An 18,660-nucleotide genomic window follows, 5' to 3' on the forward strand; every position below is an offset into this window, starting at 1 on the left:
CCAAACCGGTTTTGGCCATATTAGCTTTTTATTATATAGGATAGTAAAGTAGATGATATTCTTATGATCATTATAGTATGAGATTGATACTACATCTCACTTAAAGATGAGAGTGTTTGCCTTCTGATTTAACTCACTCTTTTGCCTATAATATCAAAGCTTCAATCAGACTAGTTGAACAAGAAAGGGGAGAAGGGACTCAAACACATGTAGGTTAGAACAGGAAGAGACTTTATACTTGTAGGTAGATCATGGATCTAATTACTCTATACCACTCTTCTCACCATCATAGTTGATCCTTTTTCTCTTTCTTTTTCATGTTCAGCCACCCCAAGCAAAGAGGAATTACTAAAGTTGATTTGATTTAGTAACATGTGGTACTCAGAGCCTACTTGGGCTCCAGCACAGTCACCCAGAGAGAATCAGAGGTCTGTGTGACTGGCAGGCACTACCAGGCATCAGAGTCTTTCCTGTGCACTTGATTCCATTCTTTTGTCTCTAGGCACTGGCAATGCTCAATCAAGTGCTCACATCTCTTAAAGAGGAAAGCAAGCTGATTCACTGGAATTTTAGGTCAACCTATCAGATCTGATGCAGGCTCATTGCATTCTTTTTGTTGTTGTTGTTGTTGTTGTTTTGTACCAAATTACTTTTTGAAGGAATGGTGCAAACGAAAGCCATAAGTGGATGGATGATTTGGTACAAGTTATACAAAAGGTAAAGGTAACTCCAACATGCAAGTCACCCTGCACCTGTGGGAAGGCAGCCTGAGGCTTAGCTCTCATCACTGTCTCTCAGGGTGTGCTTGTCAAAGAGATTCTCTGCCATGCCAGTTTCAGGGGCCCCCAACCTTCCCAAGTTAGTTACATAGTCACCCAATTCTTTAATGGCTTCACCTGCTCATGCAGGTAGTGAGTCTCAATGAAGCCACACAAATGAGGGTCATTTCTGTGAGTGGCCAGTGTGTGCAAGTATAGTAGCGACTGATTCACACCTTTTTGCAAGTGTAATACAGACTCCATTGCATGCTGCCTGTTCTCCCAGTCATCCCAGGCTGGTTTCTTGATATCCTGAAGGAAGATTCAGCCACCTCATTAGTTCTGCAACTTCATTAGTTTCTCAGCATTTTCCCTCTCCTCATGAGATTGGTGATGAAAATATGTAGCAACGTTCTTCAAAGCCACATCATCGCAGTCAAAGTAGTAAGACATGGACAGGTAGATGTAGGAAGCATAGAGCCCCAGGTTGATCAGGCGGTTGATGGAGGCCCCCATGTCCTGGTGGTAGTTCTGATGTACCTGTGAGTGGACGTGGTCATCATGGTGGGTGGCTAAGGAAAGTAGGCTTCACAGCACTAGAGCTGTGGCAGAGGCCTTGGGGCTGTCTGAGGGAACTATGAGGAGGTGGCTGAAGGCTAGATATGGGCAGCTGGCTGGGATGGGGGTCAAGGGCTGGTTCCATCCAAGCATTATTGAAGCAGAACACCACAGCGACTCCCCTCAAAGATTGTCTCATTGCATTTCTTGGACTGCATTTTCTTCTCATTGGTTACACTCTTGGCTTAGGCAATCTTATCTGATCCTGTGGTTTTCTTTTTTTCTTTCTTTGTTGTTGTTGTTGTTTTCTTTTTGATCCTGTGGTTTTCAATGGTATCTACCTTCTGTCACTTCCCAGTTTCTATCTGTTATATCCTTCTGAGCTCCAGACCTATATATCCAATCCCTATTTGACAGCTGCACTTGGCTCTTTCATAGTCATCTCAAACATAGTGTACCTAAACCTGAACATTTGAAGCCCCCAAATCCTCACCTCCCTCCACTTGCAGTATGTACCTCCTTCAGTGTTTGCCATTTCAATACGGTATTTTTAATCTCTCATTGCTAATACCTAACACCAGGGTGGTGCCATCCCTGACACTTCCCTCCCTATCTTTCTCACTATCACCCTCATCTAGAACATCACCTAGTCCAATGGAGTCAAGCTTGAAAATGAATTGATAATCCATCCACTTCTCCTGGTCTCTACTGCTCCAACCTGATCCAAGCCACCCTGCTCTCTAACCAGCGCTACACAAGAGCCTGGGGGTTGGTCTCTCCTGCCCCCTATTTTGCTGCCCACCTCCAACTCGCTATGCAGCAACCATAACAAATGTTTTTATTGTGGTAAAATATGTAAGAAAAATTTACCATTTTAACCATTTTTAAGTAGTTCAGTAGCATAAGTACATTGTTGTGTAACCACCACCACCATCCATCTTCAGAACTTTGTCATCTTTCCCAGCCAAAACTCTGCACCTATTAAATAATAATAACACCCCACTCTCCCTACCTACCTACCCACAGGCACTGATAACCATCATTCTACTTTCTGTTTCTGTGAATTTGGCTACTCTGGAAACCTCACATAAGTGTAATCAGACAGTGTTTGTCCTCTTATATCTGGCGTTTATTTAGCATAATGTTTTCTTGTTTTCTTTTTTCTTTTTTTTAATTGTTTTATTGCTTAAGTATTACAGAGTATTACATATGTCTCCTTTCTTTCCCGCCCTTAACAATACCTCAGCCTCCCCTAACCCCCAGTGTCTTATGTCCATTGGTTATGCTTATATGCATGCATACAAGTCCTTCGGTTGATCTCTTACCCGCCCCCCAATCCTCCCCAGCCTTCCCGCTGTAGTTTGCCAGTCTGTTCGATGTTGCTCTGCCTCTGTATCTACTTTTGTTCATAAGTTTATAATGGTCTTTATTATCCATGAGTGAGTGAGATCATGTGGTGTTTTTCCTTCATTGGCTGGCTTATTTCACTTAGCGTAATGCTCTCCAATTCTGTCCATGCCATTGCAAATGGTAAGAGTTACTTCTTTTTTACCACAGCATAGTATTCCATCGTGTAGATGTACCACAGTTTTCTAATCCATTCATCTACTGATGGGCACTTAGGCTGTTTCCAGATCTTAGCTATGGTGAATTGTGCTGCTATGAACATATGGGTGCACATATCCTTTCTGATTGGTGTTTCTGGCTTCTTGGGCTATATCCTTAGAAGTGAGATCACAGGGTCAAATGGGAGTTCCATTTTTAGTTTTTTGAGCCACAGTTCTCCACAGTGGCTGCACCAGTCTGCATTCCCACCAGCAGTGCACGAGTGTTCCTTTTTCTCCACATCCTCTCCAACACTTGTCGTTTGTCGATTTCTTGATGATAGCCATTCTGACAGGTGTGAGATGGTACCTCATTGTTGTTTTGATTTGCATCTCTCGGATGATTAGTGACTTTGAGCAAGTTTTCATATGTCTCTTGGCTTTCTGAATGTCCTCTTTGAAAGGTATCTATTTAGGTCCTTTGCCCATTTTTTGATTGGATTGTTTATCTTCCTTTTGTTAAGTTGTATGAGTTCCTTATAAATGTTGGAGATTAAACCCTTATCAGATATAACATTGGCAAATATGTTTTCCCACGCATTGGGCTTTCTTGTTGTTTTGTTGATGGTTTCTTTTGCTGTGCAGAAGCTTTTTATTTTGATGTAGTCTCATTTGTTTATTTTCTCTTTAGCTTCCAATGCCCTAGGAACTGTATCCGTGAAGAAATTGCTTCGGCATATGTCTGAGATTTTGTTGCCTTTGGATTCTTCTAGTATTTGTATGGTTTCCTGTCTTACATTTAAGTCCTTTATCCATTTTGAGTTTATTTTTGTGTATGGTGTAAGTTGGTGGTCTAGTTTCATTTTCTTGCATGTATCTGTCCAATTTTCCCAACACCATTTATTGAAGAGACTATCTTGACTCCATTGTATGTTCTTGCCTCCTTTGTCAAATATTAATTGAGCATATTGGTTCGGGCCGATATCTGGGCTCTCTATTCTATTCCATTGATCTATATGTCTGTTCTTGTGCCAATACCAGGCAGTTTTGAGAACAGTGGCTTTGTAATACAATTTGATATCTGGTATTGAGATCCCACCTACTTTGTTCTTTCTCAAGATCGCTGCAGCTATTCGGGGTCTTTTTTTATTCCAGATGAATTTTTGGAGAGTTCGTTCTAGGCCTGTGAAATATGCCATTGGTATTTTAATGGGAAGTCCGTTGAATTTATAGATTGCTTTGGGTAGTATGGACATTTTAACGATGTTGATTCTACCAATCCAAGAACATAGTATTTTCTTCCATCTGTTTATGTTTTCCTCTATCTCTTTTTTTAATGTCTTGTAGTTTTCTGAGTAGAGTTCTTTTACCTCCTTAGCTAAGTTTATTCCTAGGTAGCGTAATTTTTTTGGTGCGATGGTAAATGGGATTGTTGTTTTAGTCTCTCTTTCTGTAAGTTCACTATTGGCGTATAGAAATGCCATAGATTTCTTGGCATTAATTTTGTATCCTGCTACATTGCCGAATTCATTTATTAAGTCTAATAGTTTTTTGATGGAGTCTTTAGGGTTTTTTTATGTATAATATCATGTCATCTGCAAATAAGGACAGTTTTACTTCTTCTTTTCCAATTTGGATGCCTTTTATTTCTTATTCTTGTCTAATTGCAATGGCTAATACTTCCAGTACTATATTGAACAGGAGTGGTGAGAGTGGGCATCCCTGTCTTGTTCCTGTTCTTAGCGGAAATGGTGTTAGTTTTTGTCCAATGAGTATGATGTTGGCTGTGGCCTGTCATATATGGCTTTTATTATGTTGAGGTATGATCCTTCTATTCCCACCTTGCTGAGAGTTTTTATCAAAAATGGGTGTTGGATTTTGTCAAATGCTTTTTCTGCATCAATTGATATGAATATGTGATTTTTATCTCTCAATTTGTTTATGTGATGTATCACATTTATTGATTTGCGGATATTGTACCATCGTTGCACCCCCAGGAGAAATCCTAGTTGGTCATGGTGAATGATCTTTTTGATGTACTGCTGGATCCGATTTGCTAAGATTTTGTTGAGGATTTTGGCATCTATGTTCATGAGGGATATTGGCCTGTAATTCTCTTTCATTGTGTTGTCTTTACCTGGTTTTGGTATTAGGGTGATGTTGGCTTCATAGAATGAACTTGGAAGTGTTCCTTCCTCTTGGATTTTTTGTAGTAGTCTGAGGAGGATAGGTTTTAGGTCTTCCTTGAATGTTTGGTAAAACTCCCCTGTGAAGCTGTTTGGCCCTGGGCTTTTGTTTGCTGGAAGCTTTTTGATGACTGCTTCAATTTCTTCCATAGTTATTGGCCTGTTGAGATTTTTAGATTCTTCCTGACTGAGTTTTGGAATGCTGGATTTTTCTAGGAATATGTCCATTTCCTCCAGGTTGTCTAATTTGTTGGAGTAGAGTTGTCCATAGTATTGTTTAGCAATCATTTGTATTTCTGTGGGGTCTGTTGTTATTTCTCCTCTTTCATTTCTGATTTTGTTTATTTGGGTCCTCTCTCTTTGCTTCTTGGTGAGCCTGGCTAGAGGTTCATCAATCTTGTTTATCCTTTCAAAGAACCAGCTCTTGGTTTCATTGATTTTATGTATTGTTTTTTTGGTCTCTATGTCATTTATTTCTGCTCTAATCTTTATTATCTCCTTCCTTCTGCTCACTCTGGGGTTTTCTTGTTGCTCTCTTTCTAAATCTTTGAGTTGTAGAGTTAGATGATTTACTATCATTTTTTCTTGTTTTTTGAGATAGGCCTGTAGAACTATAAACTTCCCTCTCAGGATTGTTTTCATTGTGTCCCATAGGTTTTGGATTGTTGTGTTTTCATTGTCATTAGTTTCCAGGATGTTTTTAATTTCTTCTTTGATCTCATTGGTAACCCAATCAATATTTAATAGCATGCTATTCAGCTTCCAGGTGTTTGAGTATTTTGGGTTGTTTTTATTGTAGTTTATTTCTAATATTATGCCCTCGTGGTCTGAGAAGATGCTTGGTATGATTTCAATCTTCTTGAATGTGGGGAGACTTTGTTTGTGACCCAATATGTAGTCTATTTTTTAATATGTCCCATGAGCCCTTGAGAAAAATGTATATTCTGTGGCTTTGGGGTGAAGTGTTCTGAAGATGTTAATTAAGTCCATCTGATCTAGTGAGTCATTTAGGATTGCTGTATCTTTGCTGATTGTTTGTCTAGAGGATTTATCCAGTGATGTCCGTGGTGTATTAAAGTCCTCTACTATGACTGTATTGTTGTCGATCTCTCCTTTGATATCTTCCAGGAGTTTTTTTTATGTATTTGGGTGCTCCTGCATTGGGTGCATATTTGTTTATCAGGGTTATATCCTCTTGTTGTATCGATCCCTTTAGTATTATGAAGTGGCCTTCCTTATCTCTTGTTATGGCCTTCACTTTGAGGTCTATTTTGTCCGATATAAGTATTGCTACCCCAGCTTTTTCTTCATTTCCATTTGCCTGAAAGATATTTTTCCATCCCTTCACTTTCAGTCCGTGTGAGTCCCTTCTTCTGAGGTGGGTCTCTTGTAGACAGCAAATGTTTGGGTCATGTTTTTTTATCCATTCAGCCACTCGATGTCTTTTGGTTGGAGCATTTAGTCCGTTTACGTTTAAAGTTATTATTGAAAGGCACTTGTTTGTAACCATTTCTTTTTTTGTGTGGCTGTAGCATAATGTTTTCAAGGTTCATCCATGTTATAGTACCTATATGTCAGAATTTCTTCTGTGTAAGGCTGAATAACAGTACATATATACCACATTTTGTTTAGCCTTACATCTGTTGATGAATATGTGGGTTGTTTCCATCTTTTGGCTATTGAGAATAATGCTGCTATGAACTTGCAGGTACAAATATGTTTGGGTCCTTGCTTTCAATTCTTTTGGGTATATATCCAGGAGTAGAATTGCTGGATCAGTGATGAATCTAAGTTTAAATTTATGAGTAACCATAACAAACTTAAAAACATTAGTTGGAGCCTTAGCCAGTTTGCTCAGTGGATAGAGCATCAGCCTGCAGACTAAAGGGTCCTGGGTTTAGTTCCCGTCGAGGGCACATATTTTGGTTGTAAGCTCGACCCCGGAGGCAACCAATCTGTGTCTCTCATATCGATGTTTTTCTCTGTGTCTCTCCCCCTCCCTTCCACTCTCTCTGAAAATAAATTTAAAAAAATATCCTTGGGTGAGGATTAACACACAAAAAAAAATTAGTTGGATTATGTCTTTCCTAAAGTCCTTTGATGACTTCCCATTGCACCAGGTAATCACTAAACAGATGTCCCAAATTTTGCCTATCTGCCCTGGCCTTTCCCACCTTACTCCATTTCACTCAGCCCCTTCCTTTCTCACCCTGTTCCAGCCTCACAGATCTTCTTTCTGTCACTCAAGGACACAAAGTTCATCCTTGTTTCATCACCTTCACATAGCTTTTCCCTGTCTGGAATTTAATTTTTTCTACTCTTCTACTCTCCGGGTCTCAATTTAAATATCACAGGAAAGTCTTCCCTAAGCTAGTCCTAGGCCTCTCCCATGTCCCCACCCCTCAACTGCCCACCCACCCATCCACCCCTCACATACACTCCCTGCCATCTAATCCTGATGTTTGGATATAACCTGTATCTCTCAGTTGATTTGTTTAGGGGTTGTAAGATCAAGGCACCCGACTCTCACATTCTCACTCTTATCCACAGCATGGATGACTTGGTTGAATAAATGAAGAGCCATGTTACATTATGAATTTTTGTTGTTACTTTTCTTGCTGTTGCTTATGTGTCTTCATAAAATGATGGTTGAGCTCTCCTATTGGTGTTTGTATTTGCTATGCCATCTGACATGCACAGAATGTTGTATCCTCCTAAAATTCATTTGTTGAAGCCCTGGTCCTCAATGTGATGGTATTTGGAGTGGGCCTTTGAGAGGTGATTTGGTCATGAAGGCAGGGACAGGATTGGTGCCCTTATAAGAAGAGACACCAGAGAGCTTGATCGATCTCTTTTACGGCGTGCACTAAGGAAACGCTATGTTAGGATACAGTGAGAAGGCAGCCATCTGTAAGCCAGGAAGAGAGCTCTCACCAGAAATCAACCATGCTGGGACTCTGATCTTGGACTTCCAGCCTCCAGAACTGTGAGAAAATAAATGTCTTTCATTTAAGCCATCTAGCCTATAGTATTTTTTTATGGCAGCCAGAGCAGACGAATATATCCTCTACCTCAAACCATCATGTTACACTCAACTGGTGTAACATGAGCATGTTACTTAGCATTGCTGTCATTACATCTCATAATAGAATTGGTTGTTCATATGTCTGTTCCTTTTTCCTCCCATTGATTTTTAGATAGAGTGGAAGGGAGGGAGATAGAGGGAAACATCAATGTGAGAGAGACACATCCTTTGGTTGCCTCCCCAAGTGCCCTGACCAGGACTGGGGATCAAACCTGCAACCCAGGTACATGCCCTTGACCAGGAATCCAACCTACGGCCCTTCGGTGCACAGGCCAACACTCTAATCACTGAACCACACTGGCCAGGGCTCATGTGCCTGTTTCTATCATCAGACTTAAACTACTAATTGAGATAGGAACCACATGTGATTTATTTCTTCTTTATCTCACCTGTTGTTAACCCCATTCAGAGCCATACACTGAGAGGCATATTTTTAAAAGTTGGCTGAAATTATTTGGTGGCTTGGTTTAAATACGACTCTAGCAATTTTACATTTATGAACATATTCTCTTTCCAAAAACAGTTTTGAATAAACTTGGTTTCTCAAATGTTAGTAATTGTCAAACATTTTAAATCACTATCTAGCCATATTGCAATTAGAGCAAAATTATGGTGCATAGTTATGCTAACTAGCGAGTGATTTAAGTTATCACATTTCTCTCTATTTTGTGAATGTTTTGTCAGCATTCAGACTGAATGACTAAATTATTTAAATGTCTCTCTGTGTGTATACACAAATGTTAATAATAACTACCATTGCTGAGTTCCTGCATCTTGTAAACCCATAGTGATGAGCTCTTAATGCTATGCTAGAGTGCTTTATATATATATGATATAATTTAATCTTCACAAAATCCTATTAATATAAATATTTTTATTCCAGGTTTGTGGAAGGGAAAACAGATTCTCACAAAGATTGAGTAACTCCCTAAGGCTACCTAGCAGGTGAGTGGTAGAGTCAGGATTTGAACTCAGGCTAAGTCCAAAACCACACCCTTACATATTTGCTGTGAGTAACCAGTCAGCTTTATCTTCCCCAAAGTCCGGGCTACGCTCATTTCCTTCTTTTATGCATCCTCAGTGCAATGGAAAGCAACCTTATCCTTTGAGTTGATCTTATTTCTTAAGCTGGGAGGTCTCCCTGAGAACAGAAGTTACAGTTTAGGGAAAATTTCAGGTCATTTAACGGTCAGGGCAGGCTAGGTCATGCTTAGTGAAAACAACCTCAAAATCCCAATGGCATACAACAACAAACAGTTTATTTCTAGCTCACATTATGTCTGTTGCAGGCTTAGCTCCATGCCCAGAACCCACGCTTGCGGCAGCCTTTATCTGACATTGCCTTTCTTCAGACAGAGTAAAAGGGGGACAGTGAAAACATACAATGACCTGATATTATGGGGTGGGAATTACAGTCCTTGCCCAGAAAGGAGCAGCTATTACTTTGAACAATATTACAGTCTATCATAAAGTTCTTTTTCTATGAAAAGTTCTATGAAAAGAAACACAGATTATTTCAATCTGGCAAGAACATTTTTGTTCTGTATTCCATAAATCCATAGCACTGTGCTGCTTTTGCCAGAACACTATAGTAATTACTTATTTTTAATTTAAAAAGATAACATTTCATCTAAGGACTTTGAACTCAGAGAATGCATAATTTAAGGTGTATGAAACAGAGGACTTTTTAAATAAACAACACAACATGAATATTATAAAACTAATTTTTCAAAATTCAAATACAAACTCTTCTATATAAGTGTACATTATATCTCCTACACAACAGTCATCAATTCAAAAATTAGAAATATTTTCATCACTAAATTTTGGCCTTATATCTTCACTATACTGTCTGATTCGCATTCAGAGCACCTTTTTATTTCTCACAGTTCTGGAAGCTGGAAGTCCGAGATCAGGGTGTCAGTAGAGGCAGTGTCTAGTGAGGGCCTGCTTTCTGGCTCTTAGATGGCTATCTTTTGGAGTAACCTCCTATAAGGGCACTAATTTCATTCATGAGGGCTCCACCCTCATAAGCTACTCACCTCCCAAAGGTCCCACCTCCTAATACTATTGCATTGGGCATTAGGATTCAACATAAGAATTTGGGGAGATACAAATACTTAGTCTATAGCAGTGATGAGATTATCATTTGAATGGATAGACTGAGTAAAGCAAATGGCTCCATCTCCCTTCTGTGGGTAGGCCTCATCCAATCTACTGGAGGCCTGAACAACAGAGCAAAAGGCTGAGTAAATGATAATTTCTGTTCTCTCTCTCTCTCTCTCTCTCTCTCTCTCAACTTTCTCCCCTTGCTTGATTCCCTCCCAGCTGGGACATGAGTCTTCTCCTGTTTTAAGGACTTGGACTCAGATTGGAACTACACCATTGGCTCCCCTGAGCCTTCAGCTTGCCAATTGCAAATCTGGAGACTTCTCAGCCTTCATAACTGGCACAAACCAAACCTTATAATTAATATATATATATATATCCAGCGACCGGAATGGCGGAACGACCAGAACGGCTGGTGGCTATGATGCACACTGTGGCAGCCTACCAGCCTTATCCAGGCCCTGATCAGCCCCCCACCCCCAGCCAGCCCAGCCTCCAATCAACCCCCAACACCCCAGTCAGGTGTGGAGCTGGCTGGCCAACCGCCTGCAGCCCCTGAACAACCTGAACGACCAGTCACTGTGACACACACTGACCACTAGGGGGCAGACACTCAATGCAGGAGCTGCCCCCTGGTGGTCAGTGCACTCCCACAGGGGGAGCGCCACTCAGCCAGAAGCTGGGTTCATGGCTGATGAGCACAGTGGCGGTGGCAGGAGCCTCTCCTGCCTCCACAGCAGAGCTAAGGAGCAGCAAGCCAAGCAGTAAGGAGTGAGCAGGTGGGCGGTTTGGAGCAAGGGGTCCCAGATTGCGAGAGGGCACAGGCCAGGCTGAGGGACCCCCATTTCCCCTCCCCCACGCATGATTTCATGCATTGGGCCTCTAATATATATATAATGGAATAATATTTAACCATAAAAAATGAAGGAAATCCTGCCATTTGCAACAATATGAATGAATCTGGAGATTATGCTAATTGAAATAAACCAGATACAAAAAAGACAAATATTGTATGATCTCATTCACATGTGAAATATTTAACAGTCAAACTCATAGAAACAGAGATTAATATGATAATTGCTAGGGGATGGGGGAAAGCGGAAATAGGAGGTATTGGTCAGAGGATACAAAGTTTTAATTATGCAGGGTGAAAAATTTCTGGAGCGCTAATGTACAGCATGGTGAATATAGTTAACAATGTTCATCATATACTTGAAATTTGCTAAGAGAATGGATATTAAGTGATCTCATCACAAAAATACAAAAGAAAATAACTATGTGAGGTGATAGATGTGTTAATTAGTTTGACTTTGATAATCATTTCACAATATATACATATATCAAACATCACCTGGTATACCTTAAATATACACAATTTTTATTTTTCAATTATACCTCAATTAAGCAAAAGGGAAGAGGGGGGGCAGGCAGGACAAACAAAGAAAAGAAACAGATTTAGCCTGAGATGCCTGGTTTTGTGATATGTGATCTTGAATGAATAACTCATCACCCCTGACCCTCAGGATCTTTTATTGGTAAATGAATTTTAATAATATCTGGGTTAATGCCGGAGATTGCTGCCTCGAACAACCACTTCAAAAAACAACTAAAAGACGGAACGGACATCATCCAGAACCACAGGAAGGCTGGCTGAGTGGAAATTCTACAACTAGGAGGAAAGAGAATATCATACCCAGACTCAGAGGAGGCACAGTGCTGAAGTGAAATACTAAGGTGCGGAGTGCACGCGGAGCGGGCTGGAGGCGGTGGGCGCGGTTGTTGTTTTCAATCGGGAGGGAGTTTCAGACTCTGAGCTCCAGATCCGGGCGAGTCTCTAGGGACCCAGACTCAAACAGGAGAAGCGGGACTGTCTGGCTTCAGTCGGAACTTGAAGGCAGCTTTCTCTCCGAGGTTTGCAGCGGTTGCTGGGACTCTGTGAGGCAGAGCCCCTAGGGATGGAACTGAGAGCAGCCATAACTGCTCGCTCCGGCCCGCCCTGTAGATCCCCGGGGACCCGCCCCGCCCAAGCCCTGCGCAGAGCCATTTGCCGGGTAGCCTCAGGCAAAGGCTAGATTAGCACCGCCCTAGAGATCCAGGACAGAAGCTCTCCCACTGCAGACACAGCGGACTCTCATAGCCAGTTAGCCTAGAGGTCAAATCACCCCCGGTATTGCTGACAACAATCAAGGCTTAACTACAACAAGACTGCTCACAAAGACCACTAGGGGGTGCACCAAGAAATCATAAAAAATGCAGAAACAAAGAAACAGGACAAAACTGTCAATGGAGGATATTGAGTTCAGAACCACACTTTTAAGGTCTCTTAAGAACTGTCTAGAAGCCGTCGGTAAATGTAGTGAGATCCTCAGAAATCTAATGAGACCCTCGATGTTATGATAAAGAACCAACTAGAAATTAAGCATACAGGGACTGAAATAACGAATACTATACAGACTCCCACCAGCAGACCAGAGGAGTGCAAGAATCAAGGCAAAGATTTGAAATGCCAAGAAGCAAAAAACACCCAACCAGAAAAGCAAAATAAAAAAAGAATCCGAAAATATGAAGATAGTGTAAGGAGCCTCTGGGACAGCTTCAAGCGTACTAACATCAGAATTATAGGGGTGCCAGAAAATGAGAGAGAGCAAGATATTGAAAACCTATTTGAAGAAATAATGACAGAAAACTTCCCCCACCTGGTGAAAGAAATAGACTTACAGGTCCAGGAAGCACAGAGAACCCCAAACAAAAAGAACCCAAAGAGGACCACACCAAGACACATCATAATTAAAATGCCAAGAGCAAAAGACAAAGAGAGAATCTTAAAAGCAGCAAGAGAAAGAAACTCAGTTACCTACAAGGGAATACCCATACGACTGTCAGCTGATTTCTCAACAGAAACTTTGCAGGCCAGAAGGGAATGGCAAGAAATATTCAAAGTGATGAATACCAAGAACCTACAATCAAGATTACTTTATCCAGCAAAGCTATCATTCAGAACTGAAGGTCAGATAAAGAGCTTCACAGATAAGGAAAAGCTAAAGGAGTTCATCACCACCAAACCAGTATTATATGAAATGCTGAAAGGTATCCTTTAAGAAGAGGAAGAAGAAGAAAAAGGTAAAGATACAAATTATGAACAACAAACATGCATCTATCAACAAGTGAATCTAAGAATCAAGTGAATAAATAATCTGGTGATCATAATAGAATCAGGGACATAGAAAGGGAATGGACTGACTATTCTTGGGGGGGAAAGGGGTGTGGGAGATGCGGGAAGAGACTGGACAAATATCGTGCACCTATGGATGAGGACAGTGGGTGGGGAGTGAGGGCGGAGGGTGGGGCGGGAACTGGGAGGGGGGGAGTTATGGGGGGGGAAAGAGGAACAAATGTAATAATCTGAAGAATAAAGATTTAATTTAAAAAAAAAGAAATGCAAAAAAATAATAATAATAATATCTGACTCATGTCATCATTGAAAAAATTTAAATGAGATCCTCTGTATCAGGGTATCTCAACCTCAGCATTATTGACATTTAAGCCAGATAATTCTTTGCTGTAGGGGCTGTCCTGTGCATTGTAGGATGTTTAGCAGCATTCCTAGCCTTTGCCCATTACAGTAACACTCTCCCAAGCTGGTGTGACCAACAATGACTCCAGATAATTCCAAATCCTCTGGTGGGGTGGAGTGGGGGTAGGAGATGTTGCCCCTAATTGAGAACTACTGCTATATGAAGGTATTTTGTAAAATCATAAAACATTGTCCAGTTGTTGATGTTTTTAATATTAAAGCTCATTCTTTATTTAAAATGTTTTTCAATCAGTTTATATTCAATATTCTTTTGTATTAGTTTCAAGTGTACAGCATAGTGGTTAGGCAATCATATACTTTACAAAGTGTTCCTCCTGATATTTCCAGTACCCAGCAGGCACCATACATAACTGTTACAAAATTGTTGACTCTATTTCCTATGCTGTACTTGACATCCCCATGACTGTTTTGTAACTACACATCTGTAATTTTCAATCCTTTCACCTTTTTCACCCAGTCTCCCAACAAAAATTTAGAACGCTTCATGAATCTGTGTGTCATCCTTGCTCAGGAGCCATGCTGATCTTCTCTGTATCAATTTTAGTACATCTGCTGCCGAAACGAGCACCAGTTGTTGATTATTATTAACATGCAATTATTTTCTTTTTTTATTTTTCACCATCCTCAAGAAATTTTATTCATACTTAGGTGGATGAAAAATTAAAATACTTATTTTAAACCACAATTGAATTTATACACTAAGAACATACCTCTGCCTTCTCTTTCACTAGTAACTGAAAGCATTCTAGGCAGAGGGAAAAGCTAGTGTGAAGGTTCCAAGGAAGAAAGAAGTCCAGTGAGTGGAGATTACTGACAGAGGAGGAGAGTGGTAAAGGAGATTTCTTATGCTAAGGCAAAAGGATTTCAAATTCAATCAAAGTTGTCATTATCAAGAATTTTAAAATAATGAAGAGACTCTTATTTGCAGCCTATATTATAATCGTTACCTTGTAGTTACCCTTAGATCCCACCAAAAGTGTACCTCAGCTGCAAAGACAGAAGTACCTGAGACACAGTAATTCAGGGCTATTGCCCCAAGCTGTGCCAACCAGGAGCTTCTGCCCAGCCCCTCTGCTTCATCTTCCAGACCAGGCATACCCGATGCTTACGGCACTCCTGGATCATTATGTGTCCCATCGATTCCACTCTCCCTTGTCCTCAATAGGCAGCAGCTGGCTCCTGAAACAGATGTCCAGCTGGTAGATGACTTACTTGGGCTGCACTCAGCACCTTGCATCAGAGCAGTAAATGCCAGCTATCCTTCAAAATATGTGCTATTTGCAGGGATGATGGGGCTTGTGGTCAGACACTGCTCTGTTATGAATGCCCTCTGAGGAGTTCAGTATAGGGATGGATCGCGATGATTTTAAAGTAGCCACTTCCAAATCTTGACTGGTTATATTGATATGTACAGAAGAGCAGTGGCACGGAAAATGTAAGAGCCACCAAGATTCCCTATGGAAATGTACAGTGATGGTTGTGTGGCATGCAGAAGTCCTGGTTGCTTTATGTTTCTAACAAAGTTTGAGCACACAACAACCGTTTTTTAGAGAAGGGGGTCACGTGGTCCCCAAGCATATGAGAAACAGGAGAGAGTCAGGGACCAAATGCACAGAGCTCTTCCCATTATTGACTGTGAAACCCCAGACGGTGTCCCCTTCAAGTACTGGTACAATTTCTCCATCTTTCTATGCTCTGTATCTGTTTTTGTCTGAGTCTTTTGGGCTGCTATACCACAGTCTGAGGGGGCTTAAACAATAGGCGTTTATTTCTCACTTGGAGGCTAGAAGTCCAAGACCAAGGTACCGGCAGATTTGATGTCTGGTGAGAGCCTACTTCCTGTTCCATAGATGAGACTACGTTTTTGCTGTGCCATCACATGGTGGAAGGGTGAGGGAGCTCTCTGGGGTCTCTTTTATAAGGGCTCTAATCCCATTCACCAGGGCTGCACCCTCATGACCTCATCACCCCCCAAAGGCCCCACCTCCTAATACCATCACTTTGGGGATCAGGATTTCAACAGATGAAATTGGGGAGGGGGCACAAAACATTCAGTCCATAACAACATCTGACACTTGAAAGCTATTTAATGAATTATACATTTGCATCAAACTGTAGTTCTCAATCTGGCCAGCATATTGGAATACCTGGACAACTTGAAAAATATTTACTGGTACATGAGCCCTACCCCCCAGAGATTCTGGTGGGGGACATGTTCTGGACATTTTCAGCTCCACTGATGGTTCTCGGGAGAAGTGGCATCTGAGACCTTTACTGGGTCCTGCCCATCAGGCCTGCTCTGTGACACTCTAAGTGCTAATTGTGTGCATGTCTCTTTCCTATTGATTTTTTGTGGCATTAGGGAGCCCAGATGAGAGTAATTATCCACTATGCCCTTAAAGAAAACAGTGAAAGAAAAACTAAGATCTTCCTAGTTTCTTTTTTTAAAAATTTTGTTTTATTGCTTAAAGTATTACAAAGAGTATTACATATGTCTCCTTTTTTATTTTTTTCCCCCTTGACCTTCCCCTGGCCTCCTCTACCCCCCAGTGTCTTGTGTCCATTGGTTATGCTTATATACATGCATACAAGTCCTTCGGTTGATCTCTTACCCGCCCCCCAACCCTCCCCGCTGTAGTTTGACAGTCTGTTCGATGCTGCTCTGCCTCTGTATCTATTTTTTTGTTCATCAGTTTATAATGGTCTTTATTATCCATAAATGAGTGAGATCATGTGGTATTTTTCCTTCATTGACTGGCTTATTTCACTTAGCATAATGCTCTCCAGTTCCATCCATGCTGTTGCAAATAGTAAGAATTCCTTCTTTTTTACAGTAGCATAGTATTCCATCGTGTACATGTACCACAGTTTTCTAATCCATTCATCTCCTGATGGGCACTTAGGCTGTTTCCAATTCCTAGTTTCTTATATGCCACTCTGCAGACAGGGGGCAGTTAATATTTATGCTCATCGCTTTGTGAAAGTTCTCAGCACATACAAATTACTAACAGTGTTTCAAACATCAGATTATTTAACATTGGGTGATAAATAACCTGAATAGAGGCATCTGTCTATCTGTATTAGTGCATTCCAGGGGAAGCAGGGGGGGACAGAAGCAAAATAGGAATAGTTTTATTAAATTATGTCACAGTTATTTCTCAATTGTTTGGGAAAGAAATTTTTCTGCCCTTATACTTTCATGAATATGTTGTTGGTTTTAGTCAAGTTTGAGGAGAGCAGGCATGTGTGAGTGGGTTTGTAAAAATTTTGCCCAGCATGGAGATCTTTGTTTAACCCACTGGCAAGATAGCGATCAGACATCACATTCTTGGTGAAAAGCCTCTTTTCCAGAGAGCGTGCATTCAAGAAGAAAATAAAACTTGAATTGCTATTCGTAAAGCAGAATTTGAAAGACAGATGGAAGGAATAGGTTCCATGGGAAAGGAAAGAAGGAAGAAAGGGAAGGAATGACTTGCCAAAGTAAAGCTGGCTGTGACTTGGAGTTCTTTCAAAAATGCCAGTAACCTTGGGAGTCAAATACTTTCCTCTCCCGGGAGGAGATGCAGGGCTAATAGCAGTTCAATAACTGGAAATGCACTTCTCCGAAGCAGAGCTCCACTTGGAAAGCATTAAAAGAGTTAACTAAAGGCCTTTTCTCCTTTAGTGTATCAATTATGGGGTCAGTGAGAAGCACATAAAAATCATTAGTAGAGCCCAGCCAGTGTGGCTCAGTGGTTGAGCATCAACCTATGAACCAGAAGGGCACAGTTTGATTCCCGTCCAGGGCACATGCCTAGGTTGCAGGCTTGATCCCCAGTGCAGGGGGGGGGGGGGGGGAGTGCAGGAGGCAACCAATAAATGATTTTCTCTCATCATTGATGTTTCTCTCTCTCTAATAAAAACATATTTTTTTAAAAGAAAAGAGAAAAATATTTCAACAGGTTGTTTTTTTTTAAAAAAAAAAAAGTCATTAGTAGAGGGATTCTTAATCCAGATTTTGTGATCCTCTAGGTTCATGAATGAGTTCTAGGTGATCTGTGAAAACCCCCAAATTTAGGCTACAGCTAAATTCAAGTTCAGAAGAAGGGTTCTAGGGTGGATGTGGGGTAAAGGGGGTCAACGGGGCAAAAATGGGGCATCTGTAATACTTTCAACAATACAGATAATTTTTAAAAAGAAGAAGGGTTTTATGTTAGATTGATCATATTTAGAAGACATTTTCATATTACAACCATTGTTCTGGGTGCACATTTTATTCTTCACTAATACATATTTATTTGATCATAGCAAGTACTTTCTTGACATATCTAATCTTTCCTGATGTTCTAAAGTACCAATAAATGTTACAAGTAGAGGTAGTAAAGTAACACATTTTGTAAATGTCTTTTTGTTAAAATCCAGAAAAAAAATATTCTTTTTTGGAAATGGAATGTCTAAATGGCCTCTTTAAAAGGGCACGTTGCATTGTGCCCTGGTTTGAGAGAAGATGGGTGAGAAGGACGTGCACAGGGCTCTATGCCAGTGTGACTATAGTGAGCCAAGATTACCTGCTGTCCCATAGGTCATTTTGGGTTGTTGGTTGCATTTGAGGTTGTTGGTTGCATTTTGGGTTGTTGGGTGCTGGAGGCAAATTCCAGCAGGTCATAATTATGCAAGAAGTTCATCAGAAGGCTGATGGACCTTGGGGCTTCAGCAGGGCTGAAGATCTGCATATTATTACCTGCTGCCAAACAGCTGAGGGCAATTCCCCTAACCTGATAGCCCTTTATTGTTTACCCAACCTTACCTTTGATATGTATATCTGGTTTGCTAAAGGGCAAAATGT

At 40.8% G+C, this 18,660-nt stretch overlaps 1 non-coding gene and 1 pseudogene across 1 annotated transcript; both read right to left on the reverse strand.

Moving 5' to 3' along the window:
* Positions 1 to 774: 774 nt before the first annotated feature.
* Positions 775 to 1,321, reverse strand: LOC118656425 (annotated as a pseudogene).
* A 12,980-nt stretch (positions 1,322 to 14,301) lies between these two features.
* On the reverse strand, positions 14,302 to 14,403 carry LOC118661327. The gene has a single exon (XR_004969285.1). It is a non-coding gene; the product is annotated as a U6 spliceosomal RNA (small nuclear RNA).
* Positions 14,404 to 18,660: the final 4,257 nt, after the last annotated feature.

The sequence above is a fragment of the Myotis myotis genome, unplaced genomic scaffold, assembly GCF_014108235.1.
Source record: "Myotis myotis isolate mMyoMyo1 unplaced genomic scaffold, mMyoMyo1.p scaffold_m19_p_1, whole genome shotgun sequence".
NCBI classification, from domain to species: domain Eukaryota; kingdom Metazoa; phylum Chordata; class Mammalia; order Chiroptera; family Vespertilionidae; genus Myotis; species Myotis myotis.